Source organism: Marmota flaviventris, chromosome 5 (genome assembly GCF_047511675.1).
Source record: "Marmota flaviventris isolate mMarFla1 chromosome 5, mMarFla1.hap1, whole genome shotgun sequence".
NCBI classification, from domain to species: domain Eukaryota; kingdom Metazoa; phylum Chordata; class Mammalia; order Rodentia; family Sciuridae; genus Marmota; species Marmota flaviventris.
This window is the reverse complement of record NC_092502.1, coordinates 9,465,964-9,486,109: the sequence shown is the minus strand read 5'-3', so window position 1 is coordinate 9,486,109 and position 20,146 is coordinate 9,465,964.

Here is a 20,146-nt window from a genome sequence, read left to right as displayed (position 1 = left end):
ATGTCCTGGTGGTGGTTAGGCATGTTGACAGAAAAAGCCAGAGTAAAAACTTATCAGTACCTTGCATTGTGTTGATTTTGAACTCCAAAAGTTCCTAGCTACTGAAGATCATTGATACAAGGGAACCTAAGTAAATCCTCTCAAATTAGGGAGCGACATTCCTTTCTTATCGAATCTAAAACAAACATGCAAATCAACAGGAAAAAACCCTGGCTCGTCTTATGGTAATTAAAATCTACTTTCAATAAATTAAAAGGAAAACATACTTAGGAGATATTTGTGATACATACTTACACCAAAAGGGAGTATCAGGAATATGAAAAGAACCTTGCAAATCAATAAGAAAAAAAGATAGGAAGATGTAAGAAAAGAAAAAGGGAAAATGGTCCAAAGACCAATGAACTGGTATTTCTCAGAAGAAGAAGCATAAAAAGCCAGTCAGTTTATGAATTCTTGCTCGGGATCATTCAGGTTTGGGAAAGTCAGACAAGATCTCCGTGAGCTTGCCTTTCACATCTATTTAGCTGGAGAAAACCTACCTCAGGTGTAACCAAATTTAGTCTACAATTGTAACCCTGTACTAATTCTTGGCACATAGTAGTCAGATTCAAATGTCAATTGTGTGCGTGTGATTTTCCTATTCCATTCTCTCCCTTCCTCTTTTACCCAATCATAATATAATACTATCCACTGTCATAAAAATGATCAATTTTGACAAAAATTTAATGTTTAAGGACATCAAATTCTAATACTCAAGTAATTCTTTTTTTTAAAAAATATTTTAAATTGTCAATGGACCTTGATTTCACTTATTTATATGTGGTGCTGAGGATGGAATCCAGAGACTCACGTGTGCCAGGCAAGTGCTCTACCACTGAGCCACAGTGCCAGCCTAAGTAATCCTGTTTTGAAATCCTGGTTAGCCTATCCCCGCAGACTTCCGCTCCGCATGATGAGTTAATTGAGCAGACGAACCAGATCCTCCTCTGCAAAGCCTGTACGTGGCTTGAGTGCCAGTCCCTCTGCTGGGATTCCTGCGGCCTTAGGAAGATCCCTGGCCTCACTTTGCTTTAAGATGACACAGCATTGTATGGCATCGTTAGCTTCCCAGTGAGTCTGCTTCTGTCTCTCTAGCAAGTAAGTGTTCCTTTTTTGGTAACGGCACTCTAATTTTCAAGGAGAGAGCCACTAGCCTCCAACTCTCAGCTCATACAGTTTGAGGCTACTCCCACCTCCAACTCAAGGGGTGGGCATGGGTCCCCGGCCTGCCAATCAGGGCAGTGGCTACGGTGATAAAATAAATCCTTGGGTACCAAAGACCCTTGATTTTTTGAAAAATTGGATGCATCCCTAACTGGAATAGACATTAGCATTAGCAGTCTCCTAGACTGCTAGAACAAATTGCTTTATGCAATGGCTTAACACAGCAGATATTTTCTTGCATTTCTGGAGGTTAGAAATCCTACATGAGTCTCACTGGCTGAATTCAAGGGGCTGGCAAGGCTCTGGGGAGAATCCACTCCCTGCATTTTCCAGCTTCCTTGGCTTATGGCCCCCCTTCTCCACCTTCAAAACCAGCATGGATGGGCCAGATCCTCACATTCTAGCAACCTGGTCTCCTCTTCTGTCAACCTCTTCCATGTTTTTGGGACTTTTGTGATAATAAGAGAACCCCCTCTCCCAACAGACAATTCAGGACAAGATTTCTATTTTAATAGATTATCAATGTTAATTCCATTTTCCCTGTAAAATCACACATTCCCAGATTTGGGGGGATTAAGATGGGGGTGTCTTTAGGGGAGATGTCATTTTCTGCTTATGACAGCAGTTTTTAATTATCTACCTTGATAAATATAGTACTTTAAAGCCATATTGCTTTAATAGTGTGCTAATTGAGAAACCTTTTGCATCTGAGGTGGTGACATTTATCATGGAATTTGTCCATCTGCAATGAGCAGTCTTTGACTGTTTGCCCCTCGCCCTCCTTATTCTTTGAGCTCCCATAATTTGGAATGAATTATGAGGGAACATACTTTACCAGCATAGACAACTGACCCTGGTCTTGGGTTTCTCATGTCACTTATGATAAATCCATTAAGTGTTAAGGCTTACACTAAACCTTCCACCATGCTGTTGATCCACATTGGTTCTCTCGAGCCTGCTAACTCCCTTTTGGTATCAGCAGCCTGATTTTCTTAGGGAACCACCTTTTCTCCAACTTCCAGTTCATGCTGTTTAACTGAGCCTGCTCCCACCTCCAACTCCAAGGGTGGGCAATGGGTCCTCAGCCTGGCCAGTCAGAGCACTTGTATTTCCTTGACCACAGTGATTGGTTTAGGGGTGGTCAGGTGACTGAAACCAGGCCAATGAAACTGCATCCTGTGGGTCTAGATGCAGCTGCTGGAAGAGGAGCTCTCTTTTTCTCCTGGGGTTGCTGAGTGGCTGAATATGAGCCTGGACCTTCTGGTGGTCACCTTTGCTGCCACTTGTGGAAAAGCAGATCTGAGCAAAGAGACAACACAGAAAGAGCACTGTGATGTCATAGAAGGGGATAGTTTTTTTTCTTGACAACTTTTTTTGAGAATTTTTTTTTTTAAAGAAAAAATTTGAGAGGCATTTATTTTTGAAGTCTTGTGGAAGCCGTGTGGGTTGGATGCCTTTCACTTGTGCTCAAAGGAGGCCAGTGAACTAATTGAGGACAGAGCTGAGCTCAGAGCCTATACTTCTTGGGCTGAGTTCATCTGTTCTTCACTACACACAGGCTCTTCCCTGATTTAATGTCTGTCTGTTTCCTGATTTGTGGTCTAGTGAGAGGTGCTGTTGTCACATGTGTCAGAAATCACCACCTATGGTGGGGGGGCCTGGGTTGTGGCTCTGGGTAGAGTGCTTGCCTAGCATGTGTGAGGCACTGGGTTCAATTCTCAGCATTAAATATGCACACACACACATATAAAATTAAGGCCCATCGGCAACTAAAAAAATATTGGAAAAAATAAAGAAAAAGAAATCTCCACCTATGCTGAGAGATCTCCGTCCACATCAGCCAAGTATTTATTTGGGCAAACATTCTTTGCACGGATCCAATCTTGCTCACCTTTGTCAGACTTGCACAATACTTTCAAAATGAAATTTTACAGTAGAAGGTGTTTGGGAATCAGAGGTGGCATGGGAAGTGTGGGCCTTTGTAGGATATTAGAAGAATTACTATGTGGGTCTCACTTAGTGACTGATATGCAGCTAGTCAGAAGCCAGGAAACATGGCTAGGCTGTCTCTTTTTTCTTTTTTTTCCATATTCTGTGTCATCGAATATGACCAAAAATATACAACAATGGTAGTATGGTAGTTGTAGATTTGGGCAGGAATATAAGAAATCTAATTTTCTTAAGAAAGTTAACTTAATGTTCTTAAGTGACACTTATTGTGGACTTCTAGCATGCAAAGTGATGCAGAGAAAAGTGGGTGAAATTAGAACATATGTAACAGTCAGGTTAGGCTAGATTTCACTGCAGTAACAAATAATCCCTAAATCTTGGAAGCTTTTGATCACAAAGATTTGCTACCCACTCATTCCCCATGTTCACTGCAGGTGAGCAATGGATTGGTACCCAGGCTGATAGAGTAGCAAGTATCTTCAGTGTGGTCAGTCAGCATCCTAGACAGGATATGAGCAGTTGAATGGTAGGTATCACTTTTATTCATAACTCAGGAGCCAGAGCTAGGCCACACCCAACCATGAGGTGGGGGACCAGAAAGTACAAAGTCAGGAAATATTTGGTAAGCAGCATTCATGAGATCCAGGGCAGGTAAGTTAGAACTTTGACAGAGAGTGGAAAAAAAATGTCAAGGGGGAATAAAAAGAGCACCAATCCTATGGAGGTGGGAAGAGAGGTGGGGAGAGAAAGAACAGGCTCCACTGTCCTCTGAATGTGTCGCTCCATATGCTGTAACAGAGCCACCATTTGTTGGCATGTGTACTATGTACCAGGTGAGCTCCTGTGCTGAGCTCTGGGATCAGTTATTTAGGAGGTTAATTACAGAAATGCCTTCTGATCAACAAGCAAAGGTGGTGATGGCGGAAGGCCAAAGGGGAACTCACAGAACTAGAAGGAAAGCAGAGGAACCTGTCTTCCAGTGGAAATCAGATCAGTTAAGGCTCTCAGTAGCAGGACCAAACCACACCTCTAGCCCTGTCTCCTGTCTTGATGCCACACAGTTGCAGATTTGCTGCAAAGAGGCTACGGCAAGGCTTGGGTTTGGGTGCACCACTGGCAAGAGGAGCCAGGGTTCCTCACTAAGACCGAATGTCTGTGGCACTGACTCCTCAGTCAGTGGTGCTTCTAGGAGAATGGTGGTGAATGACGATTGCTCAGGCAAAGATGCTTGTAACAGCACTTTAACCCAGATGGACTCATAACAGCACTTTAAACCCAAAGCCATTCTCAAGAGGGGTTCTCACGTGGGCATCTCTACCTCCACGTTCTCCAGCTGAGCCTCAGAACCTAAGGAACATCCCACCTTCGCCCTGCTGGTCTCAGTCTGTGCAGGCTGCTATAACAAAACACCTTTGATAAACGAGGTATCTTATAAGAAACAGACATTTATCTTTCATGGTTCTGGAGTCTGGGAAGTCTAAGATCAAGGTGCTGGTGGATTTAGTGAAAAGTGAGGGCCCATAGATGGTCCTTCTAGTTGTGTCCTCACTTTCTGGAAGGGGCAAGCCAGCTCTGTGGAGTCTCGTTTATCAGGGCTCTCAGCCTAGTCCCAAGGGCTCTTTTCTCATGACCTAGTCACCTCCCCAAAGCCCCCACTTCCTTACCTAATCCTCAAGGTGATGGCATGAGTTGGTGAGTCAGAAGCTGACTGTGGGACTTGAGAGACAGTACTTTGGTCATTGTTATCTGCTGTCTCATGCAAATATGGTGGCCTTCTTATTGCCAGTTTTATTGGCATTAAAATGAGAAGAGGGCTGGGGATATAGCTCAGTGGGTAGACAGCTTGCCCCACATGCACAAGGCCCTGGGTTCAATCCCCAATACCATTAAAAGAAAAAAAAGAGGAGAAGGAATTTGAAGTTGCTAATCACTAATCATTACATGTGCACTGTGTTGGGAGAGCACTTTCTAGTCACGTGTGTGACCCCCTTGGTCTCTCACTCATCCCAGTTGCCAGATGAAGACATGACTGGGAGCTGGTAGAGGTGGGCCCAGGTAGAGGTGGGCCAGGTAGAGGTGGGCCCAGGGTACCTGCGGTCCTATTTTCTGCAGTGACGTTGGAGGTGACGACCTGGCTGGGGCTGCCCTGTCAGGTGTGGGACTCAGGCTGCTGCTCTGAAGTGTGGGGTTGGCAGACTATGGTCAGCGTGGAGCTGGAGGGAGGGATAGCGGATGGAAATGACCAGGTGTATGGGACGTACGGGGACTCTGCTGCAGAGCGGGCTTTGCTAGCCTCCCCTGGTGGCTCTGAGAGCTCTCTCTTCTTGTGTCGGAGCTGTAGGTGATGCAGGTGTCTAGGGCTTGTGGTGTTCATAGAACTGGGGAAGCACGACCTCAAGAAAGCAAGCCCAGCTTCCTGCCAGTCCCGACAGAGAGGGCCTTACCAAAACTTCACCTGTGAAACGGAAATCTGAAAACCCACTGGGCATGTATGTGGAGATGAGTTAAAAGACTGGAAGGGCCCTGGGCACTGAAGCTTCCCTGGGCTCGCCCTCTGCTTTCTGCTGGACGTGGCCAGCTGCCCCTAATTCTCCAAAGCTTGGAGGCATGGCATGGCCTGGTGGTTGGGGTTGACCAGATGTCTCTGGCATCTCATGGTGGGGCTCAAACCCCAGTTCCACCACCCGGGCTCTGTGACTCTGGGTGAGTTATTATTTACTTCTCTGAGGCTGATGATTCCCCACCAGTCAAACTAAGTGAGCATCAAAACTGTGCTCGGCGCATAGGAGACGTTCAGAGAAGACAGTGAATAAAGGTACCCAGCCATGGAGCAGAGGAGCCAGCTGCAGGCCGGGAGCAGAGCCCAGGTTCTGCATGAAGCTCCCTGCCGCCTGCCCCTCTCGGAGGTGCTGCCTGGCAGAAGGCAGAGCGGGTGGCTCACTCCACCTCCAATGGACGCCCGGGGCTCCATCCTCCCGTCTCCAGTGGACTGCTGACCTTCAGCGAGGAGAAAGCAGGATCCATAGTTCCGAGCTTTACCTGGAACTCGCCTGGCCTTGCGTGGTCCCCTCTGCCGCACCCGCAGGGCGCTCGGTGGGCTTTGGAGCAGCGCTGGAGGGAGCAGTGTTCTGTATCACGCATGCGCACTTACGGGGAGTCCTCCCAGGACGTCCTCCTGCTGGGTCCTGGTGCAAACTGACTGGAGTCCCAAGATGCACGATCTCACGTGACAGGAGTCCAGAGGAGGCGTGGCCTTGCCTGTGTGGTGCGGGGGTCCTGTCTGACCTCTGGGCTCTCTGGGTTTATCCTGCACGATGTGTAGACTCCATGCCAGGCCGCCTCCCTCCATTGTGACATGCGGCAGCCTGCAGCCAACAGGCATGTCAGCACGTGACCAGTGACAGAGGAGCCTCCACACGGTCGACTCCTCATGCCCGTCGGGCCAGCTCGGGCTACTCACCCACCAGAGATCTAGGGACGGTTGCTGGGCAACGCTAAGTGCTGATTGGCTCAAATCCTGGGCCAATCACTGAGCGTCTCTTAGGCCAGTCACACCTGCTGCGTGGTGGGGTGAGTGCAGGGTCTGGGGGACTGGCTTCCTAGGGGACGGAGAGCCGAGGCCTGGGTGCTGGGTGCCTAGACAGCAGTGCCCTCTGTGGCCTGTGAGGATGGGCAAGGGCAGGGCGGCACGGTGAGAAAATGCCATAGTAACCTATAGGATCCGAGAAAAAAGAGATCTTAAAATATCAACTCTAGTTAAACTCTGAAAACTCTCATAACCATTGTGAGGTCATCAGAGTTCAAGAACAAAGTGCCTCAGCAGGTGCCACAGCAGGCGCCACAGCAGGAGCCACAGCAGGCGCCACAGCAGGAGCCACAGCAGGAGCCACAGCAGGAACCGTAACTTGGTGCTTTCCCCACATCACATAATTTGGTCATTTGGTCCTCCCTGTTGAGGTTGGAGTCCTTGTCCCCGCTTATAGATAAGCAGGCTCTGGCTGGTGGGGTGACTGGCTCAAGGTGGCATAGCCAAGAAACAGAGGTCACACTTGTGTTTTGGGTGGGAAAAGCCCCAGGGCCCCAGCCTGAGGACTCAGGAAGCCACCGCCTCCTGTGGATGAGCCCCAGGTAGAGCCTCACCAAGAGTGTTCCCCACCTCACTGTTGGCAGTGGGGGCTCAGTTTTAGTTTGATGACCTTTAGCAGAGAACTCCCAGTGTGGACCCGCACGTGTGCATGCAGCACCTGGGAAGGTGAGAGGAATTAGTTGGATGGTTGAGTTCCTCAGGCTTATTAGGCCTGATATTTCCAAATATAGCCATGTGTCAAGTAACCACAGGGTGTGTTCTGAGAAATGTGCCCACGGGCTGTTTCATGGAGTGTATTTACACAAACCTAGTGGCACAGGTTGGTCACCTGACAGGACCTCATTGCCAATGCCATCAAGGGACTTGATCCATAGATGTGAGATGCCTGAGGCTGCTGCTGGCCTGTACAAGTCACAGTTTGATGGCTTTTTCTTCTCTTTTAAAAGCAGAATCACACTCCAAAATAATGAAACAAAGTATAGTCCAGTGACCCCACAGCTGTTTACTGTATCATTGTCAAGTTCATGTGCTGGGCCTAATTGTATGTGCTGAGCTTCCTGCACAAGCACACAAGGAGTGTGCTGTGCTATGACGTCACAAGGGCCGTGGTGTCACCAGGCCCCAGGAATCTCAGCTCCATCACCACCATATGGGACCCTCCTCTCTGGTCTGGCATTGCTGACTTGTCCCTCAGCATGGAATGGCTGTTACTGCCTCTGCTCCTTACTGAAGAATTGGAACCAGGCCACCCCTGATCCCTGCTGAGCGTGACTGGATTGTCCCCCTGCCAGATGACAGCAGGAGGCTGGTGACTGGGGACTCTGCAGGCTGACAGGAAGTTAGGAGAGAGCCAAGCATCTGGGAGGAGTGAAGGCCAGAGTGAGTGTATGGGGGGATTGGAAGACGGGAACTTTCCCAGGGGCGGGATTCCCAAGTTTCAGGCATTCATATAGAATTGCTTACAATTCGTGCCATATGGATGTCTTCCTTGTACTATTATTTGATATGTTTCTTTAAATTTACTATCAGGGAAATAAGTTATTGCACCTCATTTCACTTCCATAAGAGAAAAAAAAATCATTTACTGTAGAAAGAATAAATAAAACCAATAAAAAAGTAAAAGTAAAAAAGTCCTTAGACCACCTAAGATATTCCCATTTGCTCTGCCTATCAGAACTTCTTTTAGACTTTCCTGTGCCTGCAGATTTCCTGAGAGTCTTATTAAAATGCAGATTCTAATTCAGTCCTGTTTGGGATGGAATATAAAAATTTTCACTTTCAAGCAACAAATGGGTCCTTGAAATTCAGCAGACAGAGTCCTGTGCTGGGGGGACCCTGAGACCTGCTCATTACACCCCTGTGTCCTTGTCCCCTCCTGTATTCCCACCTGCTTGTCATTGGTGCTCTTTTTATTCCTCCATCAACGACAAGGCCAGAACTTATCTACCATGGGTCTTCTGAGTGCTGCTTCCCAAATGCTTCCAGGCCCCTGCCAGCTTCTTCAAACACTTGGTAGTATCATACTTTGTGATCCCCTTAGAACTGTGGAGTGAAGGTGACAAGCGTCATTTAAATGCACTCGTCCTATCTGAATTGCTGACTGACCACCTTGGAGATGGTGGCTGCTCTGTCGGTCTGGGTACCTGTCCCTTGCCCACTAACTATAGGCATGTGATGTGAGCAAGAAACAAAACTTTATTGTTAAAAGCCACATGGATTGTTTGTTACTGCAGCAAAACCTAATCTGAGCTGACTGACACACCTTACTTTCGCCACTTTTCCTTGAAGCACTTTATGTTGGAAGCTTGTAAAAAGCATTTGCCAAATTGTTTATTTTTTTTTCTCTCCAAATCTTTAATCACTGTGCTGGCACTCTTGTACCATATTTGGCCATGTTCAATGACACGAACTGGAAGAGGAAGACAGCCCAGTGTGGCTCCTTGCTTCTTACTGAGCTGTCCTCTGACCATGAGGATGTACAACATGCTGCAGGAGGCATTGCAGTGGTGTTGAGGAAGATGGGGTTCTTGGGTGTAGACGGATGCCCGTCATTCCAGTGGGGACTCGTTCAGTCCACCTGTGTGGCGCTCACTTTCTGTGCTGGTGCTGGGCTAGTTTTAGGAGCTCCAAGTGTCCTCCAGGTGCCCCGTCTGGTGGGGAAAGCGTGGGTGGAAAAGTTAGCAGCCTTAGCTCAGCACTGTTGAGGTCATGAGCCAGAGTGCCCGGGTGCGGGTTGGCTGCTCACCACCGCTTGCGGGTCACTGGGGTTTTTGTGTTCCCTCCAAACTCATGTGGAAATTTAGTTGCACTGTGATGGTATTGAGAGGTGCTGGTGTCATGATCACAGGAGTTGTTGGTATTGCAGGAGTGAATCCTGACAGGACGGTCCCTGGGCCCATGCTCTTCGCCTCCCACGCAGGCTTGCCCTTGCCTTCCTGTGGAGGATTACCTGGCATGGAAGCCCACCAGAGGTCAACACCACACTCACGGACTCCTCGACCTCCAGGATGCTGAGAAACAAACCTCTTCATAAGAAATCACCCCCGCTGTGGCATTCTGGGATGGCATCAGGACATGAGCTAGGGCAGGTGACACTGGGTCAAGTGCATAAGAGAGAAGGCCTTTGTGGGCCAAAGTCAGCTTGAGAGCCACGCCGTGGGCACTGGGCGTGTTGGTGGGAGAACTCTGGGTTGCCAGCTCCTCAGGTGCGTTGGACGGCAAGGCCGGGAACCAGGTGTGGGCAGATTTGAGGGTGCTCGACAGGTGTCCCCGTGGCACTGCTGAGAGACGGCGGAGAGGCACATTTTCATCAAATATGTAGATAGATCAGGAACCTGATCTAATATGACGTTGGAAGCAATGGCAGGGACAGAAGCGAGGCTTTCTCCAGGGGGAGATCAGCAGCCCCAGGAGCCAGGTGGCCACCAGGCTGGGGCTTGAGGGCAGCAAGGCAGAGGTGGGGCAAAGCCATGGTTCAGGAGGTTGGGTGTGGCACCTGGGGTCACTGCAGAACGGCAGACCCCAGGAGGGAAGGCCTTGTGCTGTAGGGGAGGCGTGGCTGATTTTGTCAGACCAGGGACACCACTTACGGTAAATCCGTTTGCTCAAAGAAATCACACCCTCCTGTCACCGCACACAGTGAACAAGAAGTCCTTTGAAGCAGGTGGAGGTAACACTCTTCCATACCATAAATGCCAGTAAACACGGGAAGGCGTGCTCGGTAGTGACAGAAATGGTAGGCAGCATGTCCTGCGGTGGCAAGATTGAATTCTTGAATTTGTGCAGGACCTGCTGAGGCCTGGGCTGTGTTCCTTCCTACTGGACTCAAACCCGGGTGCATGCAGACTGACATCATCGCAGCCATCTTGCCACCATGAGGGGGCCACTTGTCTGTGAATGGAATCGTGCCACAGTGAGGAGAGCCAAGACCAGCCTGAGAACACCCCTGGAGCCCCTGAGTCAAGCTGTACCTGCGGCTGGTGCCTTCCCGGACTTTTCAGTTACAAGTCTGAGTCGGATTTCCTGTTGTTGACGAGAGTTCTAACCAACGGACGTCAGCTGATGGAGAAGAAAGCTCACGGTGGCCATCACACCCAGGGTCTGGCCCACACTGCCCTATGTGCACACCTCACCAAACCCTCCCAAAGCCTGTGAGGCAGGGCACTCCTCCTCCCATTTGTAGACAAGGAGACTGGGGTGTACACAGTTCACCAGACTTGCTGAGGGTCATGCAGCCAGGAGTGAGCCCGGCAGCTGGCCCCAAGCTGGTGCCCAGAGCCACAGCCTCTGCAGCATCTTTAGTACAGGGCGTGCTGTGTGGTGCTTCCCCTGCAGCAGGTCAAGTCTGGCTCTGCACAGCAAGTGGGACCCTGGACATTCCCTGTAGGAGGAAAACCACAGGATGTTTTCCTACAGTTAGAAGGAGGTGATTTCCCACCATGCAGTGTAATGACGTGGGATTAATTTAATTGCCAAAATTAAATGTTGGTTGCTGGGAAGGAGTAAATGGTTCTCCATCACTAGGGGATTTTGCCAACTTGCCCTGAAGTTGGAGGAACAAGACACCTGTTTGTTGGCATTCACGTCCTGCGTGCAGCTTTGTGTAGTATATGCTGACCGGGCTTCCCTATCTGTGCTGTCTGGGAAGGGACCAGGCTTCCCTTGGAAAGCCACCTTGTCAGGTAGGAGCTGGAGTGCTGAGAGGAGACAGAGGGGCAGAGGGGTCTGCTGGAAAGGGCAGAGAGGCAGGCCTGGGGAAGGGGAGCCCTGGAGGGCAGGGGACTGCCGGGGGTGGCCAGGAAGGAGAAGGGCCTCGCACACATGGTTAAACTATTGCTCACTTCTATTATGTCCTGAAAAGTGGCAGTGACCAGAGCTGCCTGGATCAGGAAAAAAGGGTGTAATTCCATCTCGGGGCTTCTGGTGAGCGGAGCTTGTGGTTCTGTGGTCATGATGTCACCAGAACCCCTGGTGGAATCACAGCTTTAAATTTGCAACTTGGTAAGTGGGGAGGCCGGGGGTCCCTCATGCCCAGACGTGGAGGTGCCCCAGGGTCGAGGTTGGGCTGAGAGGTCACTTCTGGAGGCTGACCCCTTTCCCCTCTGCAGGCCAGGAACCTTGGTGAAGCCACTTTTCTCATCTGACCTGCTCCCTCTTCCCATCTCCCCCCTCCCTCCTCATCCCCATGATTTATTTTATAAAAAGCCCAAGTTAACCAGATCCCTCTGGTCTTCCTGCTCATTTAGCTCACAGTTCAAGCCTTTCCATCTCAAAATGCACCCAAGAAACGCTCAGACGAGAGAGAGATGACTTTGGAAGGGAGACCCTCCCGTGAGCTGGGTGGCTCCCTCCGTCTTCTGTTCTGTCCCCACCTTCCCCTTCCACTCCTGCCAAGGTGAGGGAGTGAGGAGCCTGAGGTGGGGCCACTCCAGCAGTCCAGCCCCAGTCCACCCACTGACCCAGGCCTCCTTGAACATGGCGGCCTATCCACACCCCTGCACTGTTGGTTAGGTTGGTTCCTCAGCCTCGGTTTGGATGTTGCCAACACCTAAAGATGTTTTCTGAACAATTTAGTGTGTGCCAGGAGGCCTCGAGCTGGCATCTGGTCCTGTCCTCTGTGCCAATTCAGGTGGAGGCAGAGAGGTGCTCTGACCACGCCTTCCTACGATGCCAGGGCCCAGCTATGTTGGCTGCCTGGGGGACAGTGACAGGGGTATCGTGTCTGGGGGTGAGGTCTGTCCCTGAGTCATAGGGAACAAGACACAAAAGTAAGCTGGACCTACTTACCGACGTCCCCGCCAATGGGCATGATGATGGATGAAGCCAAAGCAAGAAAGAAACCCAGGATCATGGCTAGAGCCGTGTCCCCACGCACCAGGGGACGCCAAGCAGCTGTTCTGCAGCACCGCCTGGGGTGCTGGCTTCCCCGCCCCCCCATCCTCAGAGACAGGGCACCCAGGAGACGTGGGTTCCCTGGGACCTGCGTGTGGTGCTGCCTACCCTGTGCTTGGTGGTGGGCTGGGCCGGGCAGGCTCGGGGGACTGGTGACCCATGTCCAGAGCTGCAGTCCCCAGCTCTCCAGTACCTCCGCCCTGTGCCACCTCCGTCCACACCTGGGAGACAGAAACCATCTCTAGGGACAACTTGGACTGTTCTCTATGGGGACCCGCTGCATCCTGGCTTTGCCACTGGCCATCTACCTGGTGCTCCCTGGGCACGGCCCGCAGCAGTGTTTCCCACCGTGGAGGGTTAGTGCTGCCCCTCAGGTCATGCCGTAGAATGTGTAAGTACAGCCACCCCCGGTGTCCACGGGGATTGGCTCCAGGACCCTCTGACAGGAAACTCTGCAGACACTGCAGTCACTGACCCACGATTGGGACTATGTGCTGCTTTCCCCGTGCTCCAGATCCCATCCGGGCTCCTTAGGCATCTGCTACACCTACCTGTCGTGTAAGTGGTGGTTGTGCTGTGTTCCTTAGGGAATAACGACGAGAGAACAGTCTGTGCGTGTCTAGTGAATTAACTAAATCAAAAAATACTCGGGATCCCCAGCTGGTTGAACCTTCCGAGGCAGAACCCACAGGCATGGGTGGCTGCCTGTCCATATATTGTTGTTGACCCATATTTTTCTTTGAATTTTTTCACTGTTCAGTATCAATAAACTTTAAGTGGGATTCTGTGTCGTGATCTCAAATAGAAAAACAGTGACGATTTCTGCTCGCTTATGATGATAAGTGCAGCAAAGGCAAAGTCCCTCTGTGCCTTTTGGCTAAATCCTCCTGCCGGCCAGAGCTGAGCCTGGCTTCTCCCTCTGTGTTCCTGAGCCGTCTGTCACATTAGCCTTCCACTGTGATTCTTCCTAGGAAAAGCAGTTAGAGAATTAAGAGCAATTAATTTGATTTAATATCATTGAGCACTATGTCTGGCCACAACCTAAACCAACACTCATGCCGGGCACTAAGTGCTTTAGCCAGGCCCACTCGCCTCTCCTTACAGTCCTGCGCTGCTGTGTAATGGCCATCCCCATTTCACAGGTTAGGACACAGAGGCACCGAGAAGTCAACCTGGCCACGTTCACATTGCTGGCGAGTAGGGGCAGCATTGCACGCAGCTATCTCTGGATGCCTTAATCTTGATCTTGATTTTGAACCCTACTCTCTACAGGCTGTTTTGTTTGTGTGTTTAATTGAAAATTTTTGATAGATACAATATATTGTAACTATTTATGGGCACAACGTGATATTTTGACACATGGACATTGTGTAATGAGCAAATCAGGGTAAGGACCCCCTCCCTCACCTTGCACATCTATCATTTCTTTGTGATTAGAATCTCTAGTCTACCGACTTTGAGACACAGTATTGACCCTCCTCACCCCACCACGTAAGAGGGGCAGAAGTCACCTGCTACCCAAGGGGCTCGTAGCCGCCCCTTCCCCCCTCCGGCCCCTCTGTCCCCTACTTCTCTGAAACCGGCTTCTGTGGCTCTGGAGGAGAAGGTGCCATGCTTGTCCCCGGTGCCTGGCTTGGGTCACTCAGCAGGTGAGTCGCGCTGTAGAGAGTGGCAGCTCCAGCCTCACGGCTGAGCAGTCTCTGTGGCAGAGCGCTGTCCTTGGTGGACACCTGCGTGGACTCTGAATCGTGGCAGTTGAGCAGTGCTGCAGTGAACCTGGGCTTGCAGAGTTACCGGCTCAGTGTCCATTGGGTGGCCACCTGGGATGTGGTTCTGTTTTCAGTACCACAGGCTCTTGAGAGGACTGCCCATCTCGCCCTGTGACAATGGCGGCCCCCTGAAAGGCGGTGGAGAGTGGGGTTGGGCCATCTCGGCACAGTGAGTGTGGTGGGGGGAGCTGGGTGGCCTGTGGCTGTCGTGCCACAGTGCCGTGTCTCCTGTGGGCGTGGAGCTGTTGGCACTAGGGCCTAGTGATAAATGCACCCTGGTGGACCTGGTTCTCAGGGAGCTCATGGTCACCAGCGGCCAAGCAGGACTTGTAGGTGGCACTGAATATGCCACAGGAGGAGGCTTCTATTGTGAGAGGAACAGTGTGGGGTGGGAACAGGGTGGGCTAGAGACCGTCTGTAGCCCCTCACAGGTGTGAGGGAGGTGGGTTTGTAGAATGCACCTGGAAAGGAAGAGGGACCCCCGCCCAGGCCCAGAGCAGCTGGGGAAGTGTGCGAGGCCGCAGGGCCTGGGGAGGGGGGGGTGCTGGCTGCCACTCAGCACCCAAGGGGAGGGCGGCTGCTTCCCTCCTGCTCTTGCGGCCCCCAGGGAAGGCCTGCAGCCCACCCGCCTTCACCAGCTCTCCTCACATCAGGGTTGCAGAATGTACTCAGGGACCAGGGTGACCTTGGCTCTGCAGAGAGAAGTGGATACTCTGGTCCCTGCCATTCCCTGAAGAACTAAAGATAGCCTTGGTCTCCGTGGCTGGGACTCAGGGGCCAGCTTGCTGGCTGCGCTGCACGTGCTCAGACACCTCTCTCCAGAATAAGCGCACCCTGCAGTCCAAATGAAACCCGCTGGGGCAGTGACTCCTGGTGAGCTGCTAAGGTCCCTGAGTGGGACCGCCACTCTCCATATGAGGAGCTTCCGACCTTCAGAGCAGACCTGGGGGCTTGTGGTGAGGCTCAGGGTGTGAACATATAGCCGTTGAGATATTTAAAAGATGCAGACACTCTTGGGCAGCTTTGGGTACTGGGTCCCATTTGGGCCTGGGAGGGGAGAGGAAATGGTCCCTATGTCAGCCTTCCACCAAGGGCAGCGCAGGCTCTATCTATGTGGCAAATGAAGGTTTGGGAATCTGTTCAGTGAGCACAGGCCGGTGGGAAATCTGACCATCATGGTGAGCTAGGGAATGTTGGCTGTGCTGCCCGACCTTGCTAGGGTCAGGGTGCTTTTTCTGCCCGCTGCCCCAAGTGAGGAGGTTAGGTCACTAGAGATGCTTTAAGGTCACTTTTAAATTTTTTTTTGTTTTATTTTAACCAATATATAAAATAGATTTACAGGGTGCCTTTTGATGTTTCCATACATGTGTATATTGTACAATGTTCAAATCAGGGCAAATCTGTCTCCTCAAATGCTTATCATTATTTCTTTGTGGTTAAAACGTTCAACATTCTGTCATCTGGCTTTAAGACAAGTAAGTGTCACATCGTCATCTCTGGAGCTTTGCACCACCTGACCCCAAACCTACTACAGAGACATAGTAATTAAAACAGCAGGGCCTTGGCATAAAAATGACCCATAGACCAGGGGGACAATGGAGAGAGCCTAGAATGAACCCAACATGGGCAGCAGCCGATCTTCAACAAATGTGCCAAGAAGGTGCTTTGGAGAAGAGGCAGCCTCGCCAATAACTGGTGCTGGGAGAACTGGAAATTCCTGCACAGATGGATGAAGCCAGACCCCTGTCTTTCACCACTTACAAAAGCAGACTCCAAATGGATTGAAGACCTGAATGTCAGACCTGAAACTCTGGCCCTGCTAGAAGACAACGGAAGGAAATCTCCAGCACACAGGAACGGGCAAGGTTTTTAGACTAAGAGCCCCAAAGTGGAGGGAACAAAAGTAAAGGTAGACAAATTGGTTTACATCAAAACCCAACTCTTCTTTACTTTCAGATTTTTAAGTTCCACGATTGTCTTGGAAATGAAGTAGAGATTTGCTAAAGTTGTTTGCTGTATGTACCAGGCCAGGTTCTCAGGTTGTAAGCAACAGAAACTCTCTGGGAATCTACCGGGCAGAATGTAGGGCACCCTCATAGGAGCAAAAGTGCCCGAGTCTTGAGGATGGGGAGTGGAGCCCACTGGGGAGTGGCAGCGGGAGCTGAGGCCAGTCTCTCAGGGCCCAATGCCAAGGAGTCAGTGCCATCCTGTTTAGCTGTGGACCACTCTGCCCGGCGAGGCTCCTGTGTGGAGAGGGTCTGGCGGGCCTGGCCTGGATGCGAGGAGCACAGGGTCCCTGGATGGACAGGCTGTTGACCGTGGGGGAGGGCAGAGCCAAAGCTCAAGGACAAGGTCTTGTTGCTTAAAAAAAAAGATGAGCTAAATTGACATTTAATTTTAATTCTTAATTGACCACAGGACTTGGAGGTGGCACTTGCAGAGGGGACAAGGTGGACCAGCAGTTGTCTTTTCAGCCTGATCCTACAAGATTGGCTCAGCATTCCAGTTGCCTGTTCTCCCCTCATGGCCGAGCTGAGCGCTGGGCCTCAGGTGAGGCTGGGATGGGAACACTGGAGCTTGTCGCTTCTGTTTCAATATCATAGTTTTTGGACATGACTTTTGGGCTGTTCTTTTTTTTTGAATGGGTTCCTTGGACCAGACAGCAAAGGAAGAGGAGGACCCTTGAGCTCTCAAATGGCTTTATTCTCTTGCCCTCTCAGGTTAAGTGAGCAAGTTCTATCATAAAATTCCCAATAAGTCTGTTCTGTTTGTGCCCTGACATGGGAAACAGCTTCCAGCAACATTTAAAGAGTAATTTCCTAGGGGTCTAGGCCTTCACTAAGACACGTGCGTGCCTGTGTGTAGTTATAGTCAGATAAGCTTAGGATGTATTGCAGACCACAGCCCAGTGGTTATTCATCATGTATGTTAGAATATTAAAGGCCCTGATCGCTCCTGCAGTAGAGAAGTCGGCCTTCTTCCATCTGGTTTGCTATTTCCCAAACACTCTTGACCACCAAACAGTCTTACACACCAACCGTCCCTGCGAGAGGTTACCTTTCACCTTCCTTGGGCCTTGGGTCACGGTTACCTTTTCACATCCTGGCATGTGCACTTTTCCACACAGTGACTTCAGAGCCATATGTGTACCATGTTTGAAGATTTGAAGCCCCCTGGGGGCTTCACGCCCACCACCACGTTGCTCCGAACCCCTGTGACGAGACTCATTCACTCTGCCAGCCCCCCTTTGGGAGGCAGAAATGTGTGAAGTGTTCTGTGGGCACGGTAGGAGGCAAGGAGATGAATAAGGGGAAAAAAGCCTGGGGCTCACGGGCACATGCTTGCCAGCATGTCACTGAGAAGGCAGAACAAGTGGCCGTGAGCAGATGCCATATGTCAGACCCAGGGCAGGCTGGGCACTCCAAAGCCTGCTGCCCAAGGCTCACGCCCATCAGGCAGCTTCTACCCCATGCTCGCTGCACTCTGCCCTCGAGACGTTGTTTCTCTTCATTCACACAAGGAACCTGAGGCTCCGAGTGGGTGCTTCCTGCTGCCCTGGCACCTCTCAGTGAGAGACAGAGACAGGGTTCCAGGCAGCTCTGTCTGATCGGAGGTCAGCGACTGCTGTGGAATCCCAACTACATTTCCCCACCCCAGGGTCACAGGGTTTCTCAGACTGTCAGACAGTGGAGTGGGCTTTAATGCTTAAATGCATGCTGTGTTAGGAGACCTGGGCTGTGACCTTGGTCATTGATGGATGGAGAGGAAGGCAGCTTAACCTTCAGACAAAGTGACTTTATTTTATATATATATATATATATATATATATATATATATATATATATATAGTTGTAGGTGAACACAATATCATTATTATTTATATGTGATGCTGAGGATCGAACCCAGTGCCTCACACAGGTAAGGCGAGTACTGTACCACTGAGCTACAGCCCCAGCCCCCAAAGTTACTTCTAATGGGAACAAGTCACATGCACCCTTCTATGAAGAATAAGACCTTCCAGATAAACCAAGAGACTCTCTATCTGCCATTCTGGTTTCCCCTTCTCTGCACCACAGGTAAACCCCATCCATCGCCAACTTGGCATTTGTTTCTTGGTCCGTGATGTGTTAACCTACGTACAAATACATGCGATATCGGAAGAAACCACATGGAATGAGTTCCCTTCACTTTCCTTTATTCTCTGAGCACTGTATTTGAAGCTCTTTCTATGCTAGCACACACAGCTACATCATTCTTCTTTATTTCCAACTTTTTGTTTTGAAACAACTTCTTATTTTGAAACAGAAATGTGGCAAGAACTGGCTCAAAGAATCTTTACGTCCTCTTTCCCTAGAATTCTCATTTTGCCCTCCTTGCCACATGGATGTCTACCTGTATGTAAATGTTTGTGCATATATGATGTGCATACACATACACTTTATATATAATTTGTATATGAATATGTAAAATTTAATTTTCTTTTTGGATGATTTGAAAATATGGCATCTGCTATGTCCCTTTACCCCTAATACTTCACTGCATAATTCCTAAGAGTAAGATGTTCTCTTCAATGGCTGTAGTAGCTACCAACTCCTCTAAGTTCAGCAGGGATATGCTACTCTTATCCACCCTAGCTGCTGCAGGCCACTTTGGTCAGCTGACCCAATGAAGCTACTCATGGTATCTGTCCCTCAAACCTGGGACCCAGGCTAGGATCAGATGCTGTGTTTTAGCTGTCTTGTGCTTCTTTGATCTTCTGACCTGGGACACTGTATAGCTTTGGTTGTATAATGTTGGCCCTTTGGAAGGATACAGTGACTTTCAGTAGAACTGGCCTCTTCTATGTGGGCTTTCTGATGTCTCTCGTGATGTGACTGTGGATCAGAGACAAGGTGCTCATTATCTAGGTGATGAGTCTCAGGGCTCCACGTCTGCACCCTCTGTGTGTCTACCTGCCCCTCGCTGGCGATGCAAATATTGGTCACCTGGTCAAGGTGTCATCCTGTCTGTCTACTGTGTAGTTACTGCCTTTAGTTCTTGCAGCTAATGAGCAGTCTGTTGGGAGACACTGGAGACAAGCAGCCTGCCCCTCACCACCTCTCCCCACAGACATAGGGCCCATGGATGACTTGAACCTGGACCAGCCCTCACGGTGGTGACAAGGTGTGGCTTTACAGCTGTGAGATTCTTCTCGTACACCAGCTGGCTTGGTGCTCTGCCATAAGCTGAGTTCCTTCTTTTCCCCTGTGTATGAGTCCATTTATTATGATCAGTGGGTCTAATTTTTCAATGGTCTATAGCTTATGCTAGTCCTTCCTTGACATCTGCCAGGCGTGGGTTCCAGGACCCTCACAGATAGCAAACTGCAGATGCTCAAAAGCCACCTATAAAATGGTTTAGCATTTGCACATAACCTATGTTGTACAATTTAAAACATTTCTTGTTTCCTTATAGGACCTAATACAATGTAAATGGTCATTATAATGCATTGTTTTTAGGGACAAGAAAAAGCGGTCTATGCAGACAATCTTTTTTTCTGATTCTTTTCTGTCTGTGCTTAGTTGAATTTGCAGATGGGATGTCTGCACATGTGGAAGGACAACTGGACTATCCTTAGTTATTTGGGTGCTAAATTGCCCTGTTTTGGCCACTGGGGAGCCCCTTCCTGTGTCCTTAAGACGCGCTGCCACTTTTCTCGAGTTCTTCTCCACTCTGGCATTGCAGGGTGTCCAGATCCTCTTGTACC